Source organism: Papaver somniferum, chromosome 9 (genome assembly GCF_003573695.1).
Source record: "Papaver somniferum cultivar HN1 chromosome 9, ASM357369v1, whole genome shotgun sequence".
Taxonomy (NCBI): Eukaryota; Viridiplantae; Streptophyta; class Magnoliopsida; order Ranunculales; family Papaveraceae; genus Papaver; species Papaver somniferum.
This window is the reverse complement of record NC_039366.1, coordinates 14,487,119-14,503,026: the sequence shown is the minus strand read 5'-3', so window position 1 is coordinate 14,503,026 and position 15,908 is coordinate 14,487,119. Positions and strand designations below refer to the sequence as shown.

At 35.3% G+C, this 15,908-nt stretch overlaps 1 long non-coding RNA gene across 1 annotated transcript; it reads left to right on the top strand.

Moving 5' to 3' along the window:
* Window positions 1–14,694: 14,694 nt before the first annotated feature.
* Window positions 14,695–15,612, top strand: LOC113313825. Its single transcript, XR_003342062.1, has 2 exons — window positions 14,695–14,930; window positions 15,089–15,612. It is a non-coding gene; the product is annotated as an uncharacterized LOC113313825 (long non-coding RNA).
* The last annotated feature ends 296 nt before the right edge of the window (window positions 15,613–15,908 follow it).

Genomic DNA, 15,908 nt, shown 5'->3' with positions numbered 1-15,908 from the left:
GTTCACAAAAATATTAAGTATTCTTTGTAATCGAACTCTACCTTTGAAACTTCGTAACCGAACTCTACCTAATTCGCCAAGAAATAAATTTCGTAGTAACTTAACGTTTGCCTAATTGCATATATGCATATATAAGCCCAGTTCGGTTGATTCGCAAAATATGTTGAAGTTTGCGAACCAACCAAACTTCTAACACTAGGTTACTTTTAACCTGCAGTTCGGTTGGAAACTTGGTTGCGTTGAAGTTTGCGAACTAACCGAACACACAAGATGTACCCAAATAAATTGTTAAGTTAAAAGTTCGGTTACATACCACTTTATCCTAGGTAACCGAACATTACACTGTACGACCAAAACCTCCATTAACGAGCGAGTTCGGTAACCTGCGTGTTTGGAAAACGTAACCGAACTACACTTTCAGGTGTGTTCGGTTACATGTTCTTGACATATGGTAACCAAACTGGCCCAAATCTACATAAAAAATTTCATTTTTCTTGAAAGGTTGGAGCAATTCAACCAACATTATCTAAGTTTGAAGCATACCTGGGTACCCAAATACCCTTCCTCCGGTTGTGGTTGGTAAAATCCATCGTTTTTCATGTTTTCCTTCTTCATCTTCTCTAACTTTACTCTCTCAGTAATTCTACTTCTTTAAAAAAAAACCATCTGATTTTTTAATCTCACTAATTATCTTTAACTTAATCATTTCACTAATCATTACACTAACTTTTAGTAACGCTAACTAATCATCACCCAAAATTAATCAGGAGGGTAATTTAGGTATTAATATAAATATCTAGATAAGGGGTGACCTAGATTTACTTCTAATGTCTTTACCCAAAATAAAATCATGCCCCCCCCCCAAAAAACCCATGGCCCCCAAAAAATCGTTCTTATTGTGGAAACCGGTGGGTTTATTGAGGACACCCACATGACTTATTATAGAAGCCCAATGCGGTTTATTATGGAAACCGATGGGTTTATTGAGGAAACCCACATGGCTTATTATGGAATCCCAATACGGTTTATTGTGGAAACCGGTGGGTTTATTGAGGAAACCTACATGGCTTATTATGGAAGCCCAATACGGTTTATTGTGGAAACCAGTGGTTTTATTGAGGAAACCCACATGGATTATTATAGAAGCCCAATACGGTTTATTTTGGAAGTTATTTTGGGATTGACACAAATCTTGGGAGATAGATAAGAATGTTCCGAGATAGATACAAATCTTATCAAGATATACAAGGATCTTTCAAGATAGATACAAATCTTATGGAGATATACAAGGATCTTTCAAGATAAACTCAAATCATGTGAGGATATACAAGAATCTTTCAAGATAGACATGGATCTTCATGGATAGATACAAATATTGAAGGATAAGGACATATTTAGGTGGTTATTTTGGATAACTGTAAAAATGTAACGAAAAACAACTCCGTAATTTCGCAGAGAACACAAGGTGAATACAACAAAAGAAGGGAAAATCATGCCCCGACAGATGCATGTCAATAGGAACTGGGAAAGAAAAAATTTAAAAGGTCATTGAGAAAAAATCTTCCTATGTTATTTAAAGGTTTATGTTTTGAAATTGGTGGATACAATATTATTGATTTCCACTGATAGGTTTAGATTTACTTATCAATTCACAACTCCAACGCATAATATTCATACATAATAGGTTGATTCAAAAAGGAATTAAACCTTATTTGCCCAGAATAATGGAGGCTTAAAATTCTGTAAGATGGAGGCTTGAAATTCCGTAAAATTGATTAAGGTATGAAAAGAGGAACCAAGGAAGAAGATGATGTTAGGGATATACGTGTAAAATGATATTATTTTAATTAATAATTTATTAAATAAAAAACAATTTGGTCAAAGTTTGACTTTGACAGTCAACGACACGTTTAAGTACGAACCCTTAATTTTTAGAATGTTGGGTACCAAAGCAATGTGTGGGACATTTACTTTGAACCAAACGTTAAATAGTCCAAAAGAAAACCACCTAGAAATAAATAGGTTATTTTTCCCAATTGGTATCTCTCTTCTGATCGAAAGTATTCGTTTAGTTTGAGTTTTCGTCGTTCTCCACCCAAAAGTTGAAGTGCTTTTTAATTATTATTTTTTGTGGTCCGCGAGTTATAATCCCAGAGGTGTCACCATCCTTCCACAAAAAACCCATCAAAACAAAAGTAACACAAAAACCCCATCAAAACAAAATAACACAAAAATCCCAAATTTAAATGTTGGTTTCATCAAATTTTATTTTGGTTTCATCAAATTCTATGATGAAACCAAAATAAAATTTGATGAAACCAACATTTAAATTTGGAGTTTTTGTATCAATTTTTAAAAATTTGGGGTTTTTTTATCAATTTTGGTTACGATGGAGTTTTAATGGATCCCAACATTTGAATGGGCTTTTTGTATCACAAATTTGGTCACCTTGAGTTTTTATGACTAGTTTTGTTATTTTTTGTTTGTTTTTTAACGATTAACGTGCTTTTAATGTTCTGCTGCCCGTAAAAAGTCATCCAAAAAAACATAAGTGCTTGGTATATATGTAAAACTTCTATTGTGGGCATGTCTCTCATGAGATCGAAAGGAAATACGATTGTTGAGGGGTAGATGATGGTTCCATAATTCGCTAATTTTTTTGCTTTGGATTTTGGCCACTTTTTTTCTTGGGTACCTTATCCAAATTTTGTTTTGTATTCTAAATTTTCTGGTGGAGTTGGTCTAAGTTTTGTTTTGTATTCGAGTTGGTCCAATTGTAGATAGCCTTTATGTCAAAGTATTTCAATTTCCACTTACATCATACTATGGAGAAAGGATCACTTCTTACATTGTATATATAAGACACCTACAACATACCAAATTGTGGCCAAGGGCCGCCCGAAATTATTAAACGTTTCCACCAAAAAAAAGGGAAAAAGAATTAAGACTTTGTGATACTTTAGTTTTCCACTATATAAAATATTGATATTTTTATAGAATTTTATACTATTCAAGCTTCTTACTGATATTTCTAGAACAAATTATAAATAAATTCACGGGGCTTAGTTTGATGTGTAGTTGCCTATCTTTTTGAATCTGTTACTCTTTGAAAATTAATAGTTGTCCATAATTTTTTGTTATATCATTACACCATTTTTTCCGATTAGCAACAAAATTTTGCAACAACTCTTGCACAGTTACGAATTCGCAACTGATTCGCAACTGCTGAGAAAACCAAATGTGTTGCCTGTTTATGTGTCAGGTAACGCCAGTACTTCACTTGTGCGAGTCGGCTGTGTTTTTGGTAACACCTACCACCTTACACCTATATTTAAATGTGTAAATCTCCACCGTAGATATTGTAGTTAGAATAAAATCTATACCATTCAACTTACCCTAACCCCACATACACTTACCTCTCTTCATCTTCCCCTCTTCACTTCACTCTTCTTCTTTCTCTAGCCGACTTTTGTTTCTCAGACTAAAAAAATCTGAAGTTCTCATTTTCTCTCAATCTGAAAACTCAACCAAATTCGATCTTCATTCGAAATCTCGATGGAGTGAAGAAAACCATTTTGTTTTAGGTGACGAAGATTACTGTGTCTGTATTTGTTTAATCTAGGGTTCTTAGAAAATTTTCTTTCTTTCGTGAGGGTACTTTCTACTCCCTCCGTCCCTAATTAGATGACCTAGTTGTAGTTTGCACAATTTTTAAGACAAGGATGTTAGTAAAACTTAGAAATGATTTATCTCTTAAACTATATCATGGTTTTTCGTAAACTTTATACCGTTGAAAAGCATTTTAAAACACCTACATAACAAATATAAACATAACTATCAAATTATACATATTTCTTATACTAACAAAAATAGGTCATCTATTTACGGGACAAAACTTAAAACCAAGTAGGTCATCTAATTAGGGACGGAGGGAGTATAATAAAGAGACTTTACATATGGGTTTTATTTAATTTGTGTTTTTGCTACTTAGATTTGCGTTTTAGAGTTTTCATATGATGATAACTTATGTTCTTCCTCCGCCAAAAAAAATCCAGGTTAGGGTTTCTTCAAATCAGGATCTCCTTCTGCTTGTTTGTATTAAGGTTTCTGATTTATTTATTTTATTGTTTTAATTTCAGTTTGTAAGAAGATTCAGTAGCTAACACTGTCTCCAACATCTAAAGGTAATTTTATCAGACTTAGGGTTTCTGTTAGTTTGGTAGTTCGGATTTCGATTTATGTGTTGGGGGGTTTCAGTGCCATCCCTCAATGTCTTCGCTCTCTTAATATTTTTTTTGTTTTTTCAGTTTTACCAAAGTGTGCAGTGGGTGATAAAGAAAGATTTTATTCATCTCGAGGAAGACCCAAAACTTCAAATCACAGTATTGGAAAGTCACTAATCCAACTCTTTCTCCTCTCCATCTTCATGGTTTAATCTGTATCCTTTGTTACTTCTTGTTTTGATTCTCAGAATGCCTCCTCATTAATATGTTTGAAAAATTTTGATTCTCTTTAATGATTATTTCTCTTATAAACTTCAGTTCAAATAACGAGCATCTTGTATCTGCTAGAATATATATGCGTTGATAATTGCACATTACTCAATGTTTTTCTTACATTAAACTCCAATCAGTTGCATTTTCCATTAATTCAATCTGAATTCCTTTTCTATGTTTTGTTGCAGTTTATCCCATGGATTGAGCATATTCCAAGAAGGCAAGTTTCTAGCAAAGATATGCTAAAACTGGAAGCAAAAGGTGATGTTATCAAAGGTTAGTTTCACCTGTCTTCGTTGTAGTTATAATAAATCTTAGAGTGAGTGAAGCATTATTCGTGATCTTTGTTATCCCATTGGTGGTTCTGGTGATGAATTGATGCAACTAAAGATGGTGATGGACTGAGACTAGTAGTTGTTGAGATGCGGTGATGATGTAATGGCTAGTAGTTGTGGTGGTTTCTGCAGATAGGTAGGTGTTTGAACCGAAGAAAGATTGAAGCTAAGATGGGTCTGTTGGTGGTGATTGAACTATGATACTGACAAGGAATGGTTGGTGTTGTGTTGCCCGTTGTTGCGTATAAAGTAGTGGTGGTATTGAACTCTAGCTGGAGTTGAGATGAAGCTTTTGTTAGATAAGAAGATGATGGTGATGAACAAGTTAAAGACATGGATGTGGATCTGGTGGTGATGAGTTATAATGAACTGAGTTGCTAGGGAAATGGTGTTGGTGATATTGCAGTTGTTGATTTCAAAGGAACTAAAGAAGCAGTGCTACTGTTATAGTCCAATGGATGTTAAATTGAGATTGAATGGTTGCAGATTTGGATTCGGTTGCTGCTAATGGAAATATAGGAGATATGTACTGAAACAACAGTTTCTGGTGATCCTAGTGGTGATTTAGGACAGGGGAAGAAAGAGATGATGATACTGGTGTTGATTGTGTTGTGTCTTTGGGGTGCATATTAGATGGCTTGTTTGAGTTGCAGATGATGCTGCAATGAAATTGGCATGAGGTTGTATAGAACGCTAGCCCGTGATTTTTATTGTGTATGATTGGTTTGATATGCTTTATTTATATCGCCTCATTTGTTGTTTTCTTCATTTCCTTTTACTAACAAAGCACTCCTTGCGTCACAACAGAGCTGGAGAAGTTATGTCAGAACAAAAGAACCGAGTAGCTTTAGGGTTAGATGTTTATTTGAGAAGTTTCATTGTTCTCAAATCATCTAGCATGTTTTATTCTTAACTTTGGGATTATTCTTAAGATAAACTGTCTGACATGCCATTTATCGTTTGATAGTACTGCAAAGGATATTCGATTGAGAGACTGCTATGTATTTACTAAGGAACTTATGTTGATGATTCTATATTTAATAGATTTACCTAGGTATGAACCAACACTAGAACCTGTTGGTTCATGGTTATTGTTGACACATTGTGGTATCATGTCTCTTCTCCTTTTGATTTACAGTTATCTCTCTACTTTATGAACTTTAGATGGATGTAAGATTTGCGGATGACAGCTTCATCCAACTGTGTGCCAAGTGAATCTGGGTCCTGATTCAATCTTCCCGCTCTTCATATCAGCCACCGAAACTTGCAATTGTTAGATCCTCCAGAACCTTGCTCCATTGCACAAATTTTTGGGTTCTGAGTAATCTTATAAATGTTCCTTTTCTATTTTCAGTCTTTACTCATTTTAATGCAACATTTAGACTTACAAATATAGTTTGGCTCAAATCATCTGCAGCCACTGGAAGTATCATGTATAATCTTGTTGCTTAACTTGCTTGTCAGAAATGTTTATGGCTCCTCAGAAAGTTGTGCACCCGGGTTTTACATGAAACTTTTTACTAGCACAAATACTTCAACCTCACCCCTATGCATAGTGTTGTTCTCAAACAAATGTTAGGGAATCTAAGCATAAGAATTACTTACTAGTAGGTGGTTGAATTTCAAAAGGAGAAACTAGTGTCTCCAAAAGGAGGAAGAAGATACCGGTGGAAGATTGTTCCCTTGAAATTCAACCACCTACTAGTAAGTAAGTAAACTGTGTGATTCGTTTTATTTTATATCATTCAGTTGTGTTTTTTTCTTCATCTTCCTTTCATGTTTATACGAACCTTGATTTCTTATGGATGCAACACAATTGTTACATCAATACGACATAACCTTGGCGTCCATTCCATGAAGGCTTCAAGACAAGTAGTGGAGAGTGAATCAAAGATTGCTTAAAGCATTTTTGGAGGGTGCAGTGTGGTGATGATACGACAAAAAGTGAGAGTAAGGAAATTTTTAATGTTCAATTTATAAATAATGAAAGTAATCTAAAACATAAAAATCTACATAATTGAACTTATAACAGTATTTAATTTAGATATGATGAAAGCTTACAAATATATAGGTACCTAAAAGAATTAAACTGTCCATGCTTTGGTATGTTGTATAATTAGTAAGACTAGTTTTTTCATTCTTGTATATGTAAAGATTTGTTGATATGTTTTCAGTGTTTTGGCCTGAATTTAGCCTGAAAATGACTAGGTCAGCAGAAGATTGACTTGACTTTTTTTTCTTTTTATTGCAAAAAATTTAGCACCGTTCTCTAACTGTTACTAATTTTTGAACCGGAAAAATGAAATCCGGTCCGGATAAACAGAGCCGTTCTGAAAATTCTGGTTACAAATTTCGCAACTGCTACGGGACAGTTGCAAATTATTAACTTTGCAACTGCTTGAAGTTGTTGCAACTGCTTGAAGTTGTTGCGACAAAAATATTGCAACGCCATTCAACAGTTGCTAAACCTATTCGCAACAGCGCCGTTGCAAATCCAAGAAAAAAATAGGTGGGTGACCCGAAAACCGTTGCGAAAAAAGATTCGCAACGTCTTAGGAGCTGTTGCAAAAAGATGCAATGTCAGGTTTCGCAATGGCTGGCATCTGTTGCAAGTCCATTTTGCAACTACATGCAGCCGTTGCTAATCTCCAAAAAATGGTGTAGTATATGCAACCAACCTATTCGATAATGAAGAATTTTACTGTTTTTCCATATTCGTGTCCATCTAATTTGAATATCACCATGATGTAACAGAATTTTGCCGATAAAATTGAGTAAGAGTTTCAGAGAGATTGTTTTTAGAATAATATTATTCCGTATAAATATGAAGTAATTAAAAAAAATAATGTTGATAAAAATTGATCATTGCCAGTACCTTTTTGTTATACTAAGCTATTTTTCTTTCTGAAAAAATATTGATGAGAATGAGCGTTGCATGTGCACTTTAGCACATACATATCAACAATATTTTTTTTTGATCGATCAAAGAGAATAGATTAAAAGCACACAAGCCGTGTGCAAGCGGATACAACTACATATGAGCAAAAACTCAAAGAGACAGTAGTACAACAAATCTCAAACTAAAGAGCAAATATCTAAGAACACAAAGAATATCAAAAGCAGAGGACCCAACTTGTCGAACTTTAAATTCAAGAAGCAAACTGCAAACAGAGAAAAAGAATACTTCTTACTATTAAGTAGAATGCTCTTCAACATCATCTATGGATAAATCATCATTATCTTTCGCAAGATCATTAAACATGTCTTGACGATCTATTTTCCGAGGGGGAAAATCTAATCCCCATAAAGAACCAAAATCCAAGAGATTAGTTGTTGATATCTTTTTAGGGACTCCAGATTTTTGGAAATTTTTCTTTTTTGTACTTAAAGTACCAGTAGGGAACATACCTGTTGCTTTAGCTTTTAACCTCAATTTCTTAGAAGATTCAGGAATTGGCTCGGACGATGATGGCTTCATTATGCTTATCCCTGAGTCTTCCAAAGCTAATTGAGAAGTGGCAACCCCCTCTTCTTCTTCTAAGGACTGAAATCTATTATGGTTTTCAAAGTCGGGAGGAATTGATGGGTCGGTGGATGAGGTACTTGCCCCTTCCATGACCGGTTGAGCATTTATATCCATTTTAATACCTTCTTGGGTCTCCTCAACCGAAAGAATTTCTTTGGTTTTCCTTGATCTTTTTTTCTTCTTCTAAAGAAACTCAAGAAGAGCATTAGTAGTCGCAATGTCTGTAGACATTTCTACATTGTCAACATCACCTTTACCCACAGATACTCGATCCGGAATCTTCTTCGCTAAAATTATAGAATCAAGATCTCTGCCTTCATTCTCCACGTCAATGTTTCTGCTTTCATTCTCTCCTGACCTATTTGTTTTAGCACTCTTAGGTGCAAGCTTGCACTTACCACTAGGGTGACCAAAACTCTTACAGTGTGAGCACGAGTGGGGTTTCCATGGATACTCTGCCCTCACCACAAACTTTTCATTGTCAATTCTGTAAGGAATCTCAGCTGGAAAAGTGCAATCTATATCAACTTCGACACATATTCTCGCATAATTCATCCTAGTCTTCATAGCTGTATGAGAATCAGTCATAATAGGTCTGCCAACTACACTACCTAATCTTGCAAATCCCATTTCATTCCAAAGGTGAATAGGAACATCTCTTAGTTTCATCCAGATTGGTATTGAAAGAATTGAAGCAATTTGTTGTTCAATAAATGTTGACCAAGGTCTAACTACGAATAGACGATTAGCAATGTCAATAGAACCAGCCTCCAACACCCTTGTTCTATCTTCTTCTTGTACAAACTTAAAAAGAAAGACATTTTCGCCATGAATAGTCATGGAAAAGTCTCCCTTAGTTTTCCAATTTAAGATTAATTTCTCTTTTACAAAATTAAAATCCAATCTCTGCCCCACAAAATACCCAACAACTAAAGAAGCACAATTTTCAATTTTAGGTTTGAGTTCACCTGAATCGAAGAATGCAAAAGTTTCCCCATTGATCTTCTTGGGTTCTACAAAAGCTAGCTTTGTTGTTGTTGTAGAAGAACTGATGATTGGAAGAGGATTACTCCATTTGCTATGATTTGAAGACCCCCCGTTACTTTCCACTGAAGCACAATTTGATTCCAAAGCACCATTCAAAGGAGGAAAATCAGTTTCCCGACAAAAACCCTTAAATCTTCTGTTGTTATCAATGAGTTTCCCCACATATCAACAATATTAATATGGGTTGTCAAAAGATAATGGGAGTATAATAGCGTTTAGACATTCCATTTCAGACATGTTCATCCATCAAGTGCATATAAATTCCATATACTTGATGTCGATGTGGCATGTACAACTTTATACTTTTTACAACTAGGATCAAAGAATTGCATCTATACTTACAAAGCCATGGATACACAATATTTTGACTCACCAAGGGATTGGCATAGCGAAGGAAAAATGAGGCAAAAAATTTACACGAATTACAATGCATGAATTTCCACTCTCTTAATAAACTATTTATGCATAAATTATCATCTTAGAATAGCTCAATTAGATTCATTGTACCCTATAACATGGGCTTTGTCAAAAGAAATAAAGAAAAAGATCATATAAGTAGCCTATATGAATGATGCAAAGAGTAACTTGATACCAAATTTAAGACATGTAAGTTTTTAAGCATTAATTTATAAATATATAAGTGCCCCCTTGACCTCGGTTCTCCGTAGGAAGCATACCATAACTTAAAGATCGGCCCCTTTATCTAATAAACTATACATAATAGATACATAAACAAATCAATGTGATTTAATCAGATTCCTTTCCATCATGAGTTAATAGACGTATCTAAAGCCAACTTATAAACTTGACATCCACATAATTACTAATGTGGCCATATTCTCACCTATGGCTACGTGTGATGGGTTTAGACGTAAACACACGACCAAAAGGTATCTTATGGCTATACTTGATGAGTTTAGGTTTAAACCCATGACCAAACGGTGCACTATGGATACAAGGTAATATAAAACGTGGCTATAGTTATACTTATGACCAGTAGTCACGCGAATAACCCTAAACGTGGCTAGGCTGTAAACTAAAAAAAAAAACACAATTGTACTAGTGTTGGAAGGCAGTTAACGCAGTGGTCCTTTAAAATAGTTAATTAACTGGACCAGATATGGTTGAGCATGTCATATTACTATACAACTATAAACAGGGACGGAGCTATGTAGGAGTCGGGGGTGGCTCCCGCCTCTCCTAAAACTTTTGATATCTATTAAAAGTCCCTTATAAATTCTATTATTGTAAAACAAATCTATTATTTTTTCCCCTTAAATTTTTTATTTTTTAGGTTAGCCCTCCCTGGATAGAATTTCTAGCTCCGTCCCTGACTGTAAAGGGCCCAACATTAAAGGTTTGATTGTCCATCATTTGCTCAGTGTCCGGCCGGATAGGTTGAATGCAGTGGGGAGCCACGATTTTAAGAGAAAGAGAGAGAGGTCAAAGCCACAGGAAAAAAAACATGTCAATAATATCCCCCACCCAACGAGAGTCACGACTGTGATCTGTGGTTGTTCTTGTGTTCACGTGGGTTCATCTGAGTCGGAATTCCAAAATATACTTTGGTCGGATATTAATTTACAAACAGACAAAAGATCAAGCTAATAATCTGAGGAACGAATTTACATCCCTCTCATAAGTTTTCAACGGTAGCCAGGCAAATGACTCAGAGTTACCGAGTGCCGACACTCATCCGCTAATAATACGAGGAATTTTTATACATGAAACAAAACAAAAAAAAGATTCCATAAAAAAATAAAAATAATACACAAAATTGGTCAAAAAGACCAAAACAGAAATATCCTGGATGAAATAGATTCTTAGCTTTTGATACTGTTTATATAGCCAAAAATCAGAAATATACTTTTTATATAGCCAATTTGGATATTTGGTCCAGGAAAATAAAAACAAAAAAATATCAATCACCTAAATTACCCCTTAACTACCAAACGCGACCACTGAACCATGGAAAAGCGCCAGTTCTCTTTGCCTGTAAAAAATACACTACTCCAGCCATCAGTCCTATAATCTCTTCATACCCAATACCACAACCAAAACCAGAACCTTCAGTTCTATCACCTGAGCTATTCTCCACATCCACTTGAGCATCACCAAACAGCAGAAACTGATACTTATTCTTCACTGAAATCTCAGGTGCAACAGTTTAACAAACCCAACCAGAACATACACAACAGCACCGACAGTTTCGCAACTCCACAGGTTCAATAACACTAGCACTTGATCTGTCTTTAGCAATTAGCTATAAGTCTACCTGCACTTCCCAGCTCATTCTCACTACCTGCCCTGTAACTCATACATACTGCGGCGGAACAATCAACATCAGCAACTACTTCTCTTGCTTCATACCAGCAGCAAACACTTTCTCTTCCTGCAACTCACCAGCTGACATCTAACCATCCACCAACACCATTCTCATTCACCTGCAAAATTTGTAGCTACAGTCCTTTTACAATTGTGGCTCCATCTCAGTCATGAACCAATACGAGTTCATCCCCTTCATTCTCATCCGCAATTTCCGGCACAAACCCAACCACTGCTTCATCCCTCAGGTTCCCATCATACTCCCTAAAACAAACATAATTTTGAAGTATAGAAACCAACATCCAATACTAGTACTTGATTCATTAGAATATGAATATCAACATCCAATACTACTACTTGTTAATATGTTTTTTTTTTGGTTCATGACTAGTACTTGAATATCAACTACACAAATCCCATTTCTTCGATTATCCTGTCCATAGGAGCACATTTCTAAGTATATCTCATGAAATGTGACATTTCTAAGACTCGAACCATTATCCATCTGCAGCTGTACTGGGAACCTTCTCATTCTGCGACAACAGCATCACAACCTGCATCAACTCCATCACCATCTTCATTGTGTTCAAGAACCAGCCACATCAATACAGATTCTTAACAATCCAGACCTGTAGTTCAATAAACACATCAAGACACAAAAGTTTTAGAAACCCATCTTCATTGAATTTGAACCAAACCCGTTCTTAATTCATCATCATAATCTTCCAGCAACAACAACTCAACCTCGAATTCATCTGTTTATCAGCAAGACCAACATCGGTTCAACCCTGCAGCCGCACCTTCAAAACGAGATGAAACTGATTTTCATCCAGCATATTCCGATAAAAATACAATTATATAATAGTCTATAACTAGATGAAACTAGTTTCATCCTGCATATTTTGACAAAAAAAAAACAATTATATTACAGTTTACAACTAGATGAAATTGGTTTCATCCTGAGTATTCTTACGAAATTAAGGTATATGAAACTGGTTTCATCCTGCACATTTGAAATTGGTTTACAGTTTACAACTAGATGAAACTGGTTTCATCCTGCACGTTTGGCGAAAATACAGCTATATGAAACTAGTTTTCATCCTGCATATCAATATGCAAGTTATATGAAAGTTTACAACTAGATGAAATTGGTTTCTAGTTGAGTATTCTGACGAAAATGGTATATCAATGAATAACCTATATGAAACTAGTTTTCATCCTGCATATTTTGAAGAAAAGAAAAAACAAATTTTACTCAATCTTAGAAAGGATTAAACTGGTTTCGTCCTAGTTTCATCCTAATTAAGCAGGGTGAAATCAGTTTCATCCTATTTTAAACTTGTATAAAAACAAATTCAAAAGGGATGAAATCAGTTTCATCCATGGTTAAACTTTGATGCAAACAATTTTCAACTCCATCCAAAACAAGATGAAACCAATTTCATCCAAACCAAATTCAATCAATTTTACATAAGCTTAACCTAGATGAAACTAGTTGCATATAAACAAAATTCAATTAATTTTAAACTGGAATTTACAATCATGAAAAGGAATTAGGATCGAGAAACTTACCATTGAAATTGATGGAAGAGAAAACCCCTAATTTTGTTTTGAATGAATTTGAGATCTCTCCATTTTTAATTAGGGTTGCCGGTGTTTTGTGGTGGTGGTGGTGATATCAATGTTGACGATGATGTTGATGTTTGCGGTGGTGGAGGAAGGCGGTGTTGTTGTTTGTATTTTCCCGTAGATGCTGATGGTGGTGGTTGTAGTATGTGTCGATGGTGGTGGTGGCAGATGTGGTTATGGTTGATGATGGTGGTGGTGGAGAAAGAGAAGATCGAGAGCAGAAGAAGAAATCAATGGATTCGGTGGAGAGCAGTTGAAGAAGGTTTTGGAGATAATTGGTGGTGGTGCTGGTGGTGGTGATGAAGTTTTTTGAAGAAGGAGTTTTGATTTAACACGGTGGTGATGTCGGCGATGGAGAACAGAGAAGAAATGATTTTTCAGATCTGGTTCAACGAAGAACACGAGAAGAAATGATGTCAAGTAATGTGATATTAAGGGTAATAATGTCTCTACACATTAAAAAGATTCCTTTGGCTATTTCACCCAGGCCGAATCCTAACTGCCTATATGGCCCAGAGAACTCCTCTTTTTGGCTATATAGCCCATTTTCTGAAAATAATAATGGTTCCATAATTTTCAGTTAATAAAACAAAAATAAATAACACAAAATTGGTTAAAAAGACCAAAATTAACAATTCCTGGATGAAAAAGACTTGTACATTTTGATACTGTTTAAATGGTCAAAAATTAAAAAGATACTGTTCAAATGGACAAAAATATAAAAATAGCCAGGATGTAACCAGTTTCATCCTACCAATTTTCAAATATTTTTTCTTATTTTTAATATATATCAGGATGCATCCAGTTTCATCCTTGCTATTTTTTAAGTTTAAGCCGCGATGAATCCAGTTTCATCCTTGCTAAAATTTGTTTGGCCATTTCACCCATACTAAATTTTTATTCGTCCATTTAAACCATGTATTAAAATTTTTCGGACAAATGACCCATTTTCCGAATAAATAAATATGGTGTTCTAGCTTACTGTTATCAGATTTAAACCAAAACCTTCACTGTCCAAAAACATATAGTCTGTCCCGAAAGAAAACAATCGACTATATTAACCCCACAGACAACTACGCCAATACGGTCATACAGTGATGATCGTACCCACGGTGGTTGTCGATCAGAAATTCAATCGAATTCGGTCGGATATAATTGTAGAATTATCTCGGATATAATTTTACATAAACCTGATATTTTACAAGGGTAATTGGTCAGGGACAGAGATAACGCCTCCCAACTGTTCCTGGTTTATATATTGTCATCCATAAACGGATATTTATATGCCGATGACTCACCTCTATATAGTGTCATAAATGTCTTGTTCAATTGAATAACACCGATTGGATTAGTTGGTTGATACTATTAAATTCTCTATCGGAGGAAATAAATAGTTTGCCAACTTGTGCTCATATAGAACCATAGCCGTGTTATATTAATTGTTGGAAAGATTTCAAGCTATTTACTTTCTTTTTAACATTCTTTCAGATCTTTCGACTTCTCTTGCTTTTCTTGTGTTTTTCTTTTCTTTTTATTTGTGTTTATCTTCTCTTGTTGTTTCAACCCTTTCTGGTAAGTATCAAGAATTTTTTCTTAACTTTCTGTTCACCCTTGTTGTGGTTCTTGTTTTATGTTCTGAGGTTGTCTTAGAATTGCATACAAATGGTTTCTGTTCGAGTTCTGTGTTAGTTTTCATGTATGATGGATTTATGATTTGTTGTTTTGCGCAGGGATTGTTTGAGATGGAAGGAGGTGATTTGAGATGCTGGGATGAACTAGTACCAGATGCACTTGGGTTAATCTTTATCAAACTACCTCTGCAGGATATTCTGACTGTGATTCCTAGAGTTTGTAAATCATGGGGAGAAGCCGTCGCTGAATTACAATACACCTCCAGGGCCGATTATATATTCATAATGTACGTTAGCTAAGAGGAGAGGTGTAAAACGTGCCGGCCCGGCACAGCCCAGCCCACGAAGTCACATGCTCATTGTGCTACATGTTGTGTTGGGTTGTGCTAGAGATTCAGACATGTTGTGTTATGTCATACTAAATGGCGTGATGTGCTGGGCTGTGCCAGAAAAATAATCGTGTTGTGCCGTACTGGGCTGTGCTTGCCCACTTATTTTATGTTTTCTAAAGTAAATATTTTTCCAATATTTTAGTTCGTATATGTATTATTATAGAAATTCATCAGCATGACGAAAATAAAATATCAAAAACTGACTAAAATAAAGATTTTTTTTTTATGAAATATGCATGAGATGTGATGTATTGTGTTGTATTTTATGTATAATTTGGCGTGCTTTCTTCGCGTGTCGTGCTGTGTTGTACCGCGTGCTTACACGTGCCACATGTTGTGCCGTGCTGATATGCCTATTTTTCCGGCACAACACAACACACTAAGCTAACGTGTTGTGCCTGTGTTGTGTCAAGTCACGTGTTGTGCAGTGTTGTGCTCGAATTTTAACGTATTGTTTACACCTCTAAGCGTAAGCGCATATCAGAAAAACAACAGTTATTTAAGTTGATTTGATGATGGGTTGAAAC